We start from the raw sequence: 17988 nt of genomic DNA on the forward strand, positions 1-17988 counted from the left end.
CCAGTGCAATCACTTCATGGTAAATAGGTGGGAAACAATGGAAACAATGACAAACTTTGTTTTCTTGGGCTCCAAAATCACTGCAGATGGTGACTGCAGCCATGAAATTAAAAGACACTTGCTCCTTGGAAGAAACGCTATGACAAACCTAGACAGCATATTAAAAGGCAGAGACACTACTTTACCTACAAAGGTCCATATAGTCAGAGCTACGGTTTTTCCAGTAGTCATGTATGGATGTGTGAGTTGGACCATAAATAAAGCTAAGCTCCAAAGAACTGATGCTTTTGAACTGTTGTGTTGGAGAAGACTCTTGAGAGTCCTTTGGACACAAGGAGATCCAACCAGTCCATCTTAAAGGAAATCAATCCTGAATATTCATTGGAAGGACTGATGCTGAAGCTCAAACTCCAATACTTTGGCCACCTGATGCAAAGAGCTGACTCAGTGGAGAAAATCCTGATGCTGGGAAAGATTGAAGGCAAGAGGAGAAGGTGATGACAGAGGATGAGATGATTGGATGGCATCACCAACTCAATGAATATGAATTTGAGAATACTCTGGGAGATAGTGGAGGACAGAAGAGACAAGTATGCTGCAGTCCATGGAGTCACAAAGATTCTGACATGACTTAGCAACTGAACAATAACAATAGGGAGAGAATAACAATTTCTTTGTTTTTCATAGTCAGTATCTAGGACTAAAGTGATACAGAATTCACATGGCATCCCTGAAATACACCTTTCTCTCATGTCCAACTCAGGACCAGTGTTGTCTATGAACCTTTTCCTACTAATTCTAGTCCCTCCACCATAGAGTTTTAGAGCATGCCTTGGAAACAGGAACTCATGAAGGACTCTAAGAATGTTTCCAGTGAGAGATCCTCAGTTCTTCAAGTTTCATGTGTTTGTCCTCCAAAAGAACCTGCCACAATTATAGCCACTTGGTTAGTGTTAACAAATTATAATTACTGACGGTTAATATTAACTACAATTCAAAGTGCTAGAGAACTGCTGCTGCTAAGTCACTTCAGTCGTGTCCGACTCTGTGCGACCCCACAGATAGCAGCCCACAAGGCTTCCCTGTCCCTGGGATTCTCCAGGCAAGAACACTGGAGTGGGTTGCCATTTCCTTCTCCAATGTATGAAAGTGAAAAGTGAAAAGTGAAAGTGAAGTCACTCAGTCATGTCCGACTCTTTGCGACCCCCTGGACTGCAGCCCACCAGGCTCCTCTGTCCATGGGATTTTCCAGGCAAGAGTACTGGAGTGGGGTGCCATACTAGTGTAAAAGATCAGTAGATACTTGAGGATTATTGACTTGAAATTACTGAAACGTCGATGTAGAATAACTCAAGATGTTTAAAATATGTATATATGGTTAGGTGTAAGAAACTAGATAGACTAACAAATAACAGTGAGGACAAAACAAATTTGAATCAACATTTGCACTGTAAAATCTATAAATATGTATGTTTCAGTAATGATGTCATTCAAAGGTTTGCTGGAATGATGTTTGTAAAACTGAATTTAAAGTAGTTTAGAAAACCAAGACAAAAGTCACTTAAAAAAAAAAAAAAAGAAAAAAACACCTTACTTTTAACCCCTGTATCTTGGTAAAAAGATTAGCCAAAAATAACTACCAGTATGGATATTGTTTTGAACAAGGTGAATTAATTAAATCTCAGTCACAAGAACTATTTCAAGTCCAGCAATCCCACTGCTGGGCATACACACTGAGGAAACCAGAAGGGAAAGAGACACGTGTACCCCAATGTTCATCACAGCACTGTTTATAATAGCCAGGACATGGAAGCAACCTAGATGCCCATCAGCAGATGAATGGATAAGAAAGCGGTGGTACATATACACAATGGAGTACTACTCAGCCATTAAAAAGAACACATTTGAATCAGTTCTAATGAGGTGGATGAAACTGGAGCCTATTATACAGAGTGAAGTAAGCCAGAAAGAAAAACACCAATACAGTATACTAACGCATATATATGGAATTTAGAAAGATGGTAACAATAACCCTGTGTATGAGACAGCAAAAGAGACACTGATGTATAGAACAGTCTTATGGACTCTGTTGGAGAAGGAGAGGGTGGGAAGATTTGGGAGAATGGCATTGAAACATGTGTAATATCATGTATGAAACGAGTTGCCAGTCCAGGTTCGATGCACGATACTGGATGCTTGGGGCTGGTGCGCTGGGAAGACCAAGAGGGATGGTGTGGGGAGGGAGGAAGGAGGAGGGTTCAGGATGGGGAGCATATGTATACCTGTGGTGGATTCCTTTTGATGTTTGGCAAAACTAACACAGTGTTTCAGGTTTAAAAATAAAATAAAATTTAAAAAAAAAGAAAATTCAGGTTAAATAAAGGTGACATAGTATCTAAAGACAATTTTTAAATGAAAATCCCAATAGAGATTTGCATAATAAGATCACCATAAAAGCCTGTAAATTGTACATGCTAGTTTTGTTGGAAAAATTATTATATAGATGAATTCTACTTTGTGGAACATTGTCTCATTAATGTGTACACATACTTTGTTTACTGTGATTTCTACAAAGTAGGCCATTCTAGGGAATTCATCACTTTTCTGTGGCATTATTTTTTCTAAAATTTCTATGCAGTGATTTGGAAATAACAATTTTATGTTAACAGCATAATTATGGAAGAAAAATCAATTGCTATATTACTAATCAGAAGCAAGTACCTTTAAAGATAAGTTTATAGAAATTTAAAGATATTAGAAACCAATTAAAGCTCTATAGATGGACTTAAATAAGAAAAAATCTGAAATAATCACTCTTTTCAGTCTATCTGCTATATTTTGCCTATTACTGATTTAAAAACATGAAATTCCATATAACAGAAACTGTTAGCTTTCTACCCAAAAGAAATGTACTTCTTTTTCACTGGTAAAAGGAACTTCATTTTGTTTCAGTAACTCTTAGTGTACGCTCAGGTAGGGTAGCCTTATGATACATCATAACTTGTCTGGATAGTGAATAAAAGTTGCCTGTATGTAGCCACCAGACACAGAAAGAACACAGAACAGGACACTGGACACAGGGCTGGTTTCAATTTGCTAGTGTGTGAGGTTGGGGCCCAGAGGGTCTCAGGGCCCCTGTTGTCAACCTCCTAATGGGTGAGGCTACATCCTGGGGCTGTTGACAGCCCAGTGAAATGCCAACTGCCAGGTCCCAGGACCTCTGGCTGCAAGGCCCTAGAGGTCCTAGAGTTGGTATCACCTAACAGTTGGATGAGGCAGGGACCCAGGAGGGCTGGGACTGGTGCCGGCCTACTGGTGAGTGCACTGGGTTATGACACTAACTCATTTCTTTCTAGTGCTCAGCAATATTCCATTGTTCTGATGCACCACACTTTATTCATCTATTGAAAAACATTTTTGTGGCTTCAAATTTGAGCAACTATAATTACATTTGTTCTAAATATGTGCATGTGTGTTTTTATGTGGATATTAATTTTCAACTCGTGTGATTACTGGTCAACATGATAAAAATATGCCTAATTTTGCTCAAAACTGCCAAACTATCTTTCAAACTTTTTGAACAATTTTCAGTCCCACCATAAATAAATGAGATTTCCTGTTGTCCCACATCCTTGCCAGCATTTGGTGTTTTTAGTGTTCCAGATTTTGGCCATTCTAATAGATGCATAGTTGTATCTCATTGATGTTTTAATATGCATTTCCCTGATGGCATATGATTTGAGCATTTATCACATGGCAATTTGCTATCTGTATGCCTTCTTTGATGAAGTATTTTAACATATTTGGCTCATTTTTAAAATAGATTGTTTATTTCTTATTATTGAATTGTATGTCCTGTTAATATATTTAGGACAAAGTCCTTTATTGTATGTTTCTTTTGCAAATATTTTCTTCTTGTTAGTTGTTGGTCCTCTCATTTAATGAAGTCCAGGCTATTAATTGTTTCTCTCATGAATTGTTCCTTTGATGTTGAATCTTAAAAGTTGTCACTATACCCAAGTTCACCTGGGTGTTCTCCTATGTTATCTTCTAAGAATTTCATAGTTTTGCCTTTTACACTAAGGTGGGGATTTATTTTGTGTTAATTTTCTGCAGGGTGTAAGATCTGTGTCTAGATTCATTTTTTGTGCACATAGATGCCCAGCTGCTCCAGTACCAATTTGTTGAAAAAAACTGCTTGCTCTGTTGTATTTTCTTCTTTGTCAAAGATCAGTTGATTATATTCACATGGGACCTATTTCTGGGTTTATTTTCTGTCCCACTGACCTATTTGTATATTCTTTCATCAATACTGCACTATATTGATTATTATAGCTTTATAATTGGCCCACTTTTAAAAATCAGGTTATCTAGTTTTTTGATACTAAGTTGTGTGGCTTCTTTATATATTTTTGATATATGATTCAGAAGTCTCTCTTTTTGTAGATTGACTTTTTATTTTGCTGATATTTTTCTGTTGCTCTGCAGGTTTGTTTTGTTTTGTTTTAGTTTGATGTGTCCCATTTGTTTAGTTCTGCTTTTGTTGCCTTGCTTTTGGGATCATATACAAAAAATGCCAAGACTCATATCAAGGAGATTTTTCCCCCATGTTTCTGCTAAGATTTTTATGATATCAGGTCTTGTAGTTAGGTCTTAATACATCTTGAGTTGACATATTTATTGTGTAAGATAAGGGTCAATTTCAAAGTGGAATATAGGAAAAATATACTCTCTAGTACATATGACAAAGCTATTATATTTAAGCTCATTAAGTACTCTCCTCAGTCACTTTTCCATGTTTAATAAGGAATAAGGCAGAGATTATTACACTTTTATTCTATTCCCTTGGCTTACTTCCCTCACTGGTGCAAAAGCAAATTCTCTAAGTTATAAGCTCCTTTTCAATATCATTGTAACTTTTAAAAGCTTCAAGAAACTCTCACTGGTATAGCTTTGAAATCCTAAATTTTTGGCATTTGAAGACTTGCCATTCTTGATTTCATGTTTGGATGTGTATGTAAAAAAAAAAAAATGATGTTTTATTCAGAATACAGGGGGAAAGGGGATTCCTAATGGTCTCTGCCTGTCTCTGCCCTCTGTGCCACTTTAAATCAAAAGTTGAGGTACATGTTTTTACTACTCTCATTTCACAGAATGTAAAACTAAGACCCTGAGAGAATCACTAACTTTTCCAAGAACAAACAATGAATTTGTATAAATGAAATTTGAATTAATTCTTCAAACAGACCTAATGTGATGCATAATCTGCAAGAAGCTTTAGCATACTAATCTGTTTATATTTCAAAAGGATACATAAACAGAAGGATAATCAAAGATAAATATAACAAAGGATTGTAACATAAAATTAATAACAGAATTAAAGGTAAAGCCCCAAAATGACCTAGGTTGGCAAAATTGCTAAGTTATACATAAATGCTTCTTTTTTTATTTTCAGCACAAAAGATGAGGGAAAAGACAGTTCTTCATTTGGAGACCAATGATGTAGCTGTAATGATTTTCTTATTCCATTTACATATGAGCTAGTTTAAGCAAACTGTTTAAATCAAATTCCCCAATATACTAATTTGATAGTAGACACAAGGAGCTAGTTAGCAAGAGCTCCGAATGTCCCTTGGTGATTATTGAATCATTATTGTGAATATGGAGAAAGCAATGGCACCCCATTCCAGTACTCTTGCCTGGAAAATCCCATGGATGGAGGAGCCAGGAAGGCTGGAGTCCATGGGGTCACTGAGGGTCGGACACGACTAAGCGACTTCCCTTTCACTTTTCACTTTCATGCTTTGGAGAAGGAAATGGCAACCCACTCCAGTGTTCTTGCCTGGAGAATCCCAGGGATAGGGGAGCCTGGTGGGCTGCCGTCTATGGGGTCACACAGAGTCGGACACGACTGAAGCAACTTAGCAGCAGCAGCAGCATTGTGAATATGGGGGCATCCTAGGTGGTGCTAGTGGTAAAGATAAAGAACCCACCTGCCAATGCAGGAGATTCAGGAGATACAGGTTTGATCCCTGGGCAGGGAAGATCCTCTGGAGAAGGGCATGGCAACCCATTCCAGTATCTTTGCCTGGAAAATCCCATGGACAGAGGACCCTGGCAGGCTACAGTCCATAGGGTAGCAAAAAATTGGAGATGACTGAAGCAACTTAGCATGCACATTGTGAATATGCAGATAACATATGGAAAATGGGCAAATACTGATTTTTACAATGGATACCCAAAATGGAGTAAACAAACTGTGGACTGGCTCACTTAATGCTGATTCTGGGCAAAATTCTATAATCAAGAATAATTAACATAACCTTAGGTTCACTTGAGCAGGTACTATTACATTGTTGTTGTTTAGTCCCTGTGTCCGACTGTTTGTGACCCCATGGACTGCAGCACACTAGGCTTCCCTCTCCTTCACTATCTGCTAGAGTTTGCTCGAACTCATGTCCTTTGTGTCAATGGTGCCATCTAACCATCTCATCCTCTGTTGGCCCCTTCTCCTCCTGCCCTTAATCTTTCCCAGCATCAAGGTCTTTTCCAATGGGTTAGCTCTTCAACTGTTGCATTAAGCCCATTTATTTCCTTGGGAAATATAATAAATATATAAATATTTTAAAAATTAAGTGGTAGACACAGGAATCAGTAAGGCATTTTATAATATTTCTTGAAGAGATGCTTGAAGCAGCAAAGGAAAAATGAGATGCAACAGCAATTTATTGAATAGAAATCAATTGAATAATTTTGCCTAAACATGAGTGGGGCTTTGGTCAATTGGGCTTCCCTGATGGTTCAGGTGGTAAAGAATCCACCCACAATGAAGGAGATGTGGGTTCGATCCCTGGGTTTGGAAGATCCCCTGGAGAAGGGAATGGCTACCATGCCAGTATTCTGGCCTGGAGAATTCCATGGACAGAAGTGTCTGGCAGGCTACAGTCCATGCAGTTTCAAAGAGTCACACACAACTGAGCAACTTCCACTTTGGTCAATTGGCTGGGTGATTTCTCGTGGTTACTTCAGAGCCATGCATAAATTGATTGTTATGCCTGATTTACTTTTATAGTTTTTGTTAACAGTAAAGATGTCATGTTTATCTAATTTACAGGTGACACACTTCAGATTTGGTGTCTAAATTGGTATATGACTTGAATACTGTATTTGAAATCGTGATAGAACTCAAAATTATGTAAAATGACCATATTACTCAACTAAATAATGAGATTTTCTAATACAAGGGCTAAAAATAGAGATAAGGCATGGTACAGCTCAGAAAGTAGTAATTCTTATCCCAAAAAGAGTCATGGATGGATAATATCCCCCAGGTAAGAGAATAAAAGTCACTTTATTCATTTTGTATGTCAGTATCAATCTTCCAATTTATTCAACTCCCACTCCCCTTTGGGCATCTTAAGTGGCACAATGGTAAATAATTTGCATGCCAATGCAGGAGACACAGGAGACACTATTTCGATCCCTAGGTTGGAAAGACCCACAGGAGTAGGAAATGGCAACCCACTCCAGTATTCTTGTCTAAAGAATCCCCTGGACAGAGAAGCCTGTTGGGCTTCAGTCCATGGGGTCGCAAAAAGTCAGACACGACTGAGCACACACACACATATTCCCCTTAATGTCCATACTTTTGTTCTCTACATCTGTGTCTCTATTTCTGCTTTGCAAATAGGTTCATTTGTACTACTTCTCTAAACTAACACATAGATTAACACATGTGTTATTATGCAATATTAGTTTTTCTCTTTCTGACTTACTTCCATCTGTATGACAGTGATTAGATCCATCCACACCTTGACAAACGATATAATTTCATTCTATTTTATAGTTGAAAGTGAAAGTGAAGCTGCTCAGTTGTGTCCGACTCTTTGCAACCCCATGAACTGTAGCCTACCAGGCTCCTCAGTCCATGGAATTTTCCAGGGAAGGGTACTGGAGTGGGTTGTCATATCCTTCTCCAGGGGATCTTCCCCACCCACAGATTAAACCTGGGTCTCCCGCATTGCAGGCAGACACTTTACCATCTGGGCCACCAGGGAAGCCCAATTTATGGTTAACAGTCCATTGTATATCTTTATCCATTCCTCTGTTGAGGACATTTAAGTTCCTTCCATGACTATTGTAAATAGTGCTACAAGGAACACTGGGGTACACTTATATTCTGAAATTATGATTTTTCTCTGGGAATATGCCTAGGAGCAGAATGGCTGAGTCACGTGGTAGCTCTATTTTTAATTTTCTCAGGAACCTCCATTCTTTTCTCCATAGTCGCTGTACCAATTTACATTTCCACCAACAGTGTAAAAGGATTCTCTCTTCTCCACATTCCTCTAGTATTTATTGTTTGTAGATTATTTGATGATGACTATTCTGACAATTATGAGGTGATTCCTCATTGTAGTTTTGATGTGCATTTCTCTAATAATTAGTGATATTGAGCATTTTTTCATGTGCCTCTTGACCATCTGTATGTCTTCTTTGGAGAAATATCTATTTAGATCTTCCATCCATGTTTTGATTGGGTTTTTTTGTTTGTTTTTGTTTTTGGTGTTGAGTTTCATGAGTTGTCTGTATATTTTGGAGATTAATCTCTTGTCAGTTGCTTCATTGCAAATATTTTCTCACATTCCAAGAGTTGTCTTTTCATCTTGTTAATAGTTTCCTCTGCTGTACAAAAGTGTTTGATTAGGTTGCATTGGTTTATTTTTGTTTTTATTTTTATTACTCTAGTAGGTGGGTCAAAAAAGACCTTTCTGTTATTTATGTCAAAGAGACTTCTGCCCATGTTTTCCTCAAAGAATTTTATTTTGTCCAGCTTAACATTTAGACCTTTAATCCATTTTGAGTTTAGTTTTGTGTATGGTGTTAGGGAATAGTCTAGTTTCATTCTTTTACGTGTAGATGTCCAATTTCCCCAGCACCACTTATTGAAGAAACTGTCTTTTCTCCATTGTATATTCTTGGCTTTTTTGTCATAGATTAGGTGACCATAGATGAATGAATTTATTGCTGAGATTTCTATCCTGTTACATTGAACTATATTTCATTTGTTATATATTAAAGAAATAGAAAAACAAAAATTAAGCACTCTATTTTTCCCCAATTAAAGGCTTAGACTTGTTCTCAACATAATTGCCACTTGATATTTATTTCAGTATGATTTCCTAGCTTATATTAAATATGATGTTGTTCTGAGTGATTTCCTAAATTGCTTTTGTTATCTTGACAAACCATGTACCCTGCATACTGTGTTTCCATAAGCACACATGGTTTCCAAATATTTACTTCCTTCTTTTTTTTTTTTTAATTTCCTGGGTCTCATCAACTGATTTTCTTTTTTAAATTAAAAAGAATCTTTATTTTTTGAGAGTATGCTTGGGAATCTGACAGGCCAAGGTTTTATTTTTTTATTGTTTTTACTTTTTTACTTCCTTCAGCCATTTTTCTGAGCTCTGGCAACAACCAAATTATTCTCTATATCTATGAGCTTGTCTTTTTGTTCTGTTTTGCTGTTAGATTTCATACATTAAAGAGATTATATAATATTTGTTTTTCTCTATCTGGCATATTTTACTTAGCATAATGCCTTTGTGGTCCATCCATGTTGTTGCAATGACAAAATGACATTATTTTAGCTGAATATTATTCCGTTATAGATTATATATATATATATATATATAATTTCTTCATTTCTTCATTCATTGATGGACACTTAGATTGTTTCTATACCTTGGCTATTGTAAATAATGCTTTAATGAACATGAAAATGCATCTTTCTAAGTTATTGTTTTCATTTTCTTTGTATAAATGCACAAAAGTAGAATTGCAGGAGAATATGGTACTTCTATCTATAATATTCTGAGGTGCTTCCAAATTACTTTCCATAGCTGCTGCACCAATTTACATTCTCACCAAAAGTACATGAGAGTTCCCTTTACTCTACAAACTTACCAATATGTATTATTTCTTGTCTTTTCTTTTTAATAATTGCCATTGTAACAGATATGAAGTGAGAAGTTACACAACACTAATCTATGACTTTAATTTGCATTTCCATATGAATTAAAATATTTTAATAAACCTGTTGGATATCTGTATATCTTCTTTGGAAAAAAAAAAATGTCTATTCATGCCGGGAGCCAGCGAGAGACATTCCACTCGTGACAAAGGTCATGAGGAAGGAGGCTCGACATACGCAAAGGCGGGATTGAGCCTCGGGAGTGCCCCCAGATATTCTCGAGCATCTACCCCCAAAAAACCCGAGTCTGCCTACTTTATTGCTTTGTGCTCTCACCTCTGACTTTACTGGGGGCTGTCCCCCACAATCATCTCGCTCTCTCTGTCAAAGAGCTAACTTACAGCTCCAATTAATAAAGTTCCTGGGCAATTAGGAGTGTTTAAATCCAAACCCCTCAGATGGCTCTCTAACTCACCTGACAAGTTTACCCGGACACCTACAGCTATGCATACCATTGTTTACAGTCTCCCAGCCTCAAGAGGCACAGGAAGCTTAAGATATTCAAATAGCTTAGAGCCTCTCAGAGAGTTAGAAACTGTCAGAATAAAACTAGTAAAAGATTTCATTGATGAGCCAATGTTTGTTGCCAAGTTTCCACATCCCCTGAATTGTATCCTTGAATGTGTATTAATTAATATAGTTGCTATGTAGAAAAAATAAGTAGTGGCCTTGGTGTTAGTAACTTTAGACCCAAAAGGTAATAAATTCTTTCCTTTGTAAACCCATTACACATCCGCCCTATAGGAATGTAATTTTATCTTTGAAAGATGGCGCCAAACCTTAAAATAATTACTCTTAGAGAAAATAAGTCTTTGTTGATAAGTCCTTGTCAAGAGTCATAAAATGTTAATAGGCCTCTCGCCAGAAGATGATGTAAATCACCTAAACCATTTGTATACGATAAATTTGCAGGAAAGAAACCCTGGTTTTTGATAAGCATCAAAGACTGCTGACTTTGCATCCCCTATTATCCTCTATGTGTAACTTAGGGTATAAAAGCCCCTGTTGAAAATAAAGCTATGGGCCTTGCTCACCAACACTTGGTCTCCCCATGTCATTCTTCCCTTTGACTTCCAGCTGAGTGTCCATCTGGAGCGCGGATATCCTCTGCGACCATTTATTTGCCTGGGCTTCTAAGACCCACTCGAGAAGGTGTCTAAGGTGGGGCACCTTCCGCTATTCGAGAGGGTGCCTGCGGCCTCCGTGGTCAGAGCTAACCTGGTGTCACGGGTTATATTGATTTTCCGCGTAAACCAAGCCACTCAGCTTCTTTTCTCCACTGAATTTTCCTACTGAGCTATCCTCATTTTATTACTCTTTATATCTCTAATTAACATCTGAATAGGTCGCCTAGCCGTCTCTCCTTCGAATACCCTGGATCAGCCGGGGCTGGACCTCGGCATATTCAGATTTTCTGCCAATTTTCTAAATGGATTGCTTGATTTTTGCTATTGAGCTGTCTGAGTTCTTTATATATTTTAAATATTAGCCCCTTATCAGATGGGCTTCCCAAGTGGCTCAGCAGTAAAGAATCTGCCTGAAATGCAGGATATGTGAGTTTGACCCCTGGGATGGGAAGATGCCCTGGAGAATGAAATGGCTACTACTCTAGTATTCTTGCCTGGGAAATCCCATGGACAGAGGAGCCTGTCAGGCTGCAGTCTATGGAATCACAAGAAAGAAACACACCAACACCACCTTCATTAAATAAATGATTTGCAAATATAGTTCCCCATTCAGAATGCCTTTTAACTTTCTTGAGTGTTTCCTTTGCTGTGCAGAAACCTTCTAGTTTTATTTAGTCCCACTTACTTATTTTAACCTTTGTGGCATTTTCTTTTGGTGCCAGATTGTCAAGGGGCTTACCGTCTATGTTTCCTTATAGGATTTTTGTTCTTTCAAGTCTAATATTCGAGATTTGAATTCATTTTGAGGTTATTATTTTATATGCTATGAGATTGTAGTGCAGATAGATCAATTTGCACATCAGATCAGATCAGATCAGATCAGTCACTCAGTCATGTCAGACTCTTTGCGACCCCATGAACCGCAGCACGCCAGGCCTTCCTGTCCATCACCAACTCCCAGAGTTCACTCAGACTCACATCCGTCGAGTCAGTGATGTCATCCAGTCATCTCATCCTCTGGCATTCCCTTCTCCTCTTGCCCCCAATCCCTCCCAGCATCAGAGTCTTTTCCAGTGAGTCAACTCTTCGCATGAAGTGGCCAAAGTACTGGAGTTTCAGCTTTAGCATCATTCCTTCCAAAGAAATCCCAGGGCTGATCTCCTTCAGAATGGACTGGTTGGATCTCCTTGCAGTCCAAGGGACTCTCAAGAGTCTTCTCCAACACCACAGTTCAAAAGCATCACTTCTTCGGCGCTCAGCCTTCTTCACAGTCCAACTCTCACATCCATACATGACCACAGGAAAAACCATAGCCTTGACTAGACGAACCTTTGTTGGCAAAGTAATGTCTCTGCTTTTGAATATGCTATCTAGGTTGGTCATAACTTTCCTTCCAAGGAGTAAGTGTCTTTTAATTTCATGGCTGCAGTCACCATCTGTAGTGATTTTGGAGCCCAGAAAAATAAAATCTGACACTGTTTCCCCATCTGCTTTCTCAACAACATTTACTAAAGAGACTGTATTTCCCCACTTTATACTCCTTGGTTCTTTTATTGTAAATTAACTGATCCTATATGTGTGGGTTTATTTTTTAGTTCTCTACTGTGTTCCATTGATTCAAGCATCTGTTTTTATACTCATATCATACTGTTCTAAATATAATAGCTTTGTCATACAGTTTGAAATCAGAGATCATAATGCCTCTACTTGTGTTCTTCTTTCTCAAGATTACTAACCTTAACCCTAACTCAATTCAATACTCTACAATTACCTATATGGGAAAAAGAGTCTTAAAAAGAGTCAGTTCAGTGCAGTGCAGTCACTCAGTCATGTCAGACTCTTTGTGACCCCATGAATTGCAGCATGCCAGGCCTCTCTGTCCATCACCAACTCCCGGAGTTCACTCAGACTCATGTCCATCGAGTCAGTGATACCATCCAGCCATCTCATCCTCTGGTGTCCCCTTCTCCTCCTGCCCCCAGTCCCTCTGAGCATCAGAGTCTTTTCCAATGAGTCAACTCTTCGCATGAAGTGGCCAAAGTACTGGAGTTTCAGCTTTAGCATCATTCCTTCCAAAGAAATCCCAGGGCTGATCTCCTTCAGAAAGGACTGGTTGGATCTCCTTGCAGTCCAAGGGACTCTCAAGAGTCTTCTCCAACACCACAATTCAAAAGCATCACTTCTTCAGCGCTCAGCCTTCTTCACAGTCCAACTCTCGCATACATGACCACAGGAAAAAACCATAGCCTTGACTAGCCGGACTTTGTTGGCAAAGTAATGTCTCTGCCTTTGAATATGCTATCTAGGTTGGCCATAACTTTCCTTCCAAGGAGTAAATGTCTTTTAATTTCATGGCTGCTGGAAACTCCCATGGACGGAGGAGCCTGGTGGGCTGCAGTCCATGGGGTCTGGAAAGTCAGACATGACTGAGCGACTTCACTTTCACTTTTCACTTTCCTGCATTGGAGAAAGAAATGGCAACCCACTCCAGTGTTCTTGTCTGGAGAATCCCAGGGACGGGGGAGCCTGGTGGGCTGCCGTCTGTGGGGTCACACAGAATCGGACACGACTGAAGCGACTTAGCAGCAGTAGCAACAGCAATTTAATGGCTGCAGTCACCATCTGCAGTGATTTTGGAGCCCCAAAAAATAAAGTCTGACACTGTCTCCACGGTTTCCCCATCTATTTCCCATGAAGTGATGGGACCAGATGCCATGATCTTCGTTTTCTGAATGTTGAGCTTTAAAAAGAGTGGATATATGCTAATGTACACCTGAATTTAACACAACATTGCAAATCAACTACACTTTCAATATTTTTTTTTAATTGGTTTGAATGGTTGGTTCTTTTTTGCTTTGTTTTGCTTTTTGTGATACCATATAAATTTTAGGATTATTTTTTCTATTTCTTTGAAAAACATCATTGGAATTTTTATTAGGATGGCATTTAATGTACATAGTTTGGGACAGAATGAACATTTTAATAATATTGATTCTTCTTATCCATGAACACAGAATATCTTTCTGTTTATGTGACATCTATATATATATATTTTTCACTTATGTCTTGTAGTTTTCAGTGTACAGGTCATTTACCTCACTAGTTAAATTACTCCTAAATGTTTTATGCAATTATATAAGTCTTAATTCCTCTTTCTGATACCTTATTATTGCTGTTGTTGTTCAGTCACTCAGTCATGTCAAACTCTTTGCAACCTTATGGGCTGCAATATGTGAGCTTTCCTGTCCTTCATGATCTCCTGCAGTTTGCTCAGACTCATGTCCATTGAGTTGGTGATGCCATCTAAACATCTCATCTTCTGTCACCCCATTCTCTTTCTGCTCTCAGTCTTTCCCAGTATCAGGGTCTTTTCCAATGAGCCAGCTCTTTGCATCAGGTGGCCAATGTGTTGGAGAACATCCCTCCTTCCAATGATTATTCAGGGTTGATTTTCTTTAGGATTGAATACTTTGATCTCCTTGCCACCTAAGGAACTCTCAAACATCTTTCTGAGAACCACAAATTCAAAAGTATTAGTTCGTCAGTTCTCAGCCTACTTTATGGTTCAACTCTCACATCCATACATGACTACTGGAAAAAACGTAGCTTTAACTAGATGGACCTTTGTTGGCAAAAAAAAAAGTCTCTATGTTTTAATATGCTGCCTAGGTTTGTTATAGCTTTGCTTCCAAAGGACAAGCATCTTTTAATTTCGTGATTACCGTCAGTGTCCGCAGTGATTTTGGAGCATAAGAAAATAAAATCTTCCACTATTTCCACCTTTTCCTCATTTATTTGCCATGAAGTGATGGGACCAGATGCCATGATCTTAGTTTTATGAATGCTGAGTTTTCAGCCAATTTTTTCACTGATGAGAGTGTCACCCTCATCAAGAGTTTCTTTAGTTCCTCTTCAATTTCTGACATTAAATTGGTATCATCAGCATATGGTTGCTGATATTTCTCCTGGCAATCTTGATTCCAGCTTGTGAGTAACCCAGCCTGGCATTTTGCGTGATGTACTCTGCATAGAAGTTAAATAAGAAGGGTGACAATATACAGCCTTGACATACTCCCTTCCCAACTTTGAACCAGTCAATTGTTTCATGTTCCATGGCTTTTTGTACATTAACTTTATTATGTTGAGGTAGTTTCCTCTATACTCACCATATTGAGAGGTGGTTTTTTTGTTTGTTTGTTTTTAATTAGGGATAGAGTATGCTATTGAGATCAATCTTTACTGGATTACTGGGTTCAATATTGGATCAATTTCTTAAATGTTATAATTTTTCCATTGCAAAAATTAATTGCAGAACAAAGAACAGATACTGCAAAGGTGTCAGTGATAGATAGAAAATGAAATTGCTTCTTTAAAACTGAAAAAAAAATCATTGCATGAATGTCATTTCAAAGGGAAAATAATTCTGAAAAATAAAGTCTATTAAATACCAATGTTGTGTTAGTTTCAGCTGAAAATAATGAGCTGTTAGTCTGCTTAATCTGAAAGTCAAAGGTAGTTATCTAAAATGGGATAGAAAAAGGCTGTAATGAGCAAAAACAAAGCACGTTTCTAATTAGGTGGCATTTAACTAACTTATCCAGAATTTAATATATAAAAATATTTATTTTGTGAATGTTTTACAAATATTGCATATATAAACATGTAGAAAAGGATGTGCTATTGAAATAAAAAAATTACACTAAGAAATTTACCCAATATCATTATCTAATAATTTATTCTGAAAACTAGAAAGGCATCCCTCTGTTGGAATATGCTTTTATACTTTTAATTACTCCTTCCCCTTCCATATCCCTTCTTTCACATATTTCTCTCTTGCTTCCCAGAAGACCAAAAAGATTATATTAGCTGCTCCCCACAAAGCATGTAAAGAGATAATATCACTCCTGTTGTTTAGATAAAGAATGTGATACATGGAATTAAATAATCAAGCTGTCATATTTTGAGTAAATGTTGACAATTACTCAAATATCAAGTCTAACCAAATATCAAGTCTGACTAAGTAATGGTCTGGTTGGTTTGTAAGTGAAAACACAAATAAATAAAACCTGACAGACAAGAATTTCATGACCATGAGAAAAATAAAATCTCTTACACGTGGAAAGTTCTAACAATAAAAATTCTAGACTCAGAGACAGCAAAATGGTCCTCAGAATATTTTATGTGATCAATAACATATTGGAGAGGCATTAGCAAGGAAACAAAAATTCTCCAGGATAGAATGGTATCAAATTTAACACAGCACACACTCACGTACTGATGCCAGATTTAGACCTTTTAAAATAAGATTAAAAAAAAAAAAAAAAAAAAACTAGGAGAGAGAAAAAGATGGGTAGGAAGATGAAGCCACCAATCTGGCAAACTATGCCAGGTAGTCAAGGACAGAAAAGAAGCAAAATTGATTCAAGAAGTAGGTTAGAGTTCAAAAAACACATAGCTAAATCTTCATGAAAGTGTAGGAATTTCACAGACAGAAATAAAAGTCAATCATTAGATGAAATATTGCCAGGCTTACAACTTCAGGAAAAGAAATTACATAACAGAACATTTGAAATGTCACTGAGGTCATGGTTGTTCTTCTAGACCATATTATCATTTAATATTAATTGACTGTTGTTGTCTGGTGAACACAATGAGTTGAAGGTAATTTGAGATCATGGATGCAATATCCATGTTTTATATATATATATATATATATATATAAAGCACATATAGATAATAAAAGTTAACATAAATTTAGCCTCCATTGGTCCTTATTAAAAAGCTCTGGGAACAAGTTAAGGAAGTATTTATAACTGTGCTTAGAAATTGAACTTATGATTGCTTGAATTTTGTGAATACAGAAGAGTTGTTGATAGGGTTGGAAAAGGGAATTCCCAAAGATATGAACAGGTTTTTTGAAATTTAGGTTATTTTTATTTCCTGAAAGTAGAGAAAGACCCATGACTGACAAAACAGCTGACAGTTTAGCACATTAGGTTTAGAAAAAACTCAAAAGTGAACAATAAATCATGGAAGGTCTATATAGTCAAAGCTGTGTTTTTTCTAGTTATGTATGGTGTGAGAGTTGGACCATAAAGAAGGATGAGCACAGAAGAATTGATGTTATTGAAATGTCGTCCTGAAGAAGACTCTTGAGAGTCCCTTGGACAGCAAGGAGATCAAAGCAGTCAATCCTAAAGGAAATCAGTCCTAAATATTCATTGGAAGGACTGATGCGGAAGCTGAAGCTCCAATACTTTGGCCACCTAATGCGAAGAGCTGACTCATTGGAAAAGACCCTGATGCTAGGAAAGATTGAAAGTAAGAGGAGAAAGGGATGACAGAGGATGAGATGGTTGGATGGCATCACTGACTTAATGGACATGAATTTGAGCAAGTCTGGAAGTTGGCAATGGACAGGAAAGGCTGGAGTGTATCAGTTCATTGAGTTGCAAAGAGTAGGGCACAACTTAGTGACTAAGCAACAGCAACAAGCCTATGAATGCATTTCATTTGGCATTATAGGCAGTTAAAAAACAAATAAAAAACAAATTAATAAACAAATAAATAAACAATAAACAAATAAAAAACAAATAAATGTCTGGTATTCATGGCAAGATATAAGATGTAATTGAGGAGATGAAAGTTAGAAGTAAATTTAATAATTACAAAGGAAAAAACAATATAAATAGAATTTGGTGATTGGTTAAATAAGAAGGAATATGAGGATGGTTAAATTCTGGGAATAAATTTAGATATGGCGATTTCACTCTCTGATATAGAGAATGCAAGAGTAGGTTTTAGAGAAGATGGAAAGATTATGAT

This window comes from Bubalus bubalis, chromosome 12 (assembly GCF_019923935.1).
Source record: "Bubalus bubalis isolate 160015118507 breed Murrah chromosome 12, NDDB_SH_1, whole genome shotgun sequence".
Lineage (NCBI taxonomy): Eukaryota > Metazoa > Chordata > Mammalia > Artiodactyla > Bovidae > Bubalus > Bubalus bubalis.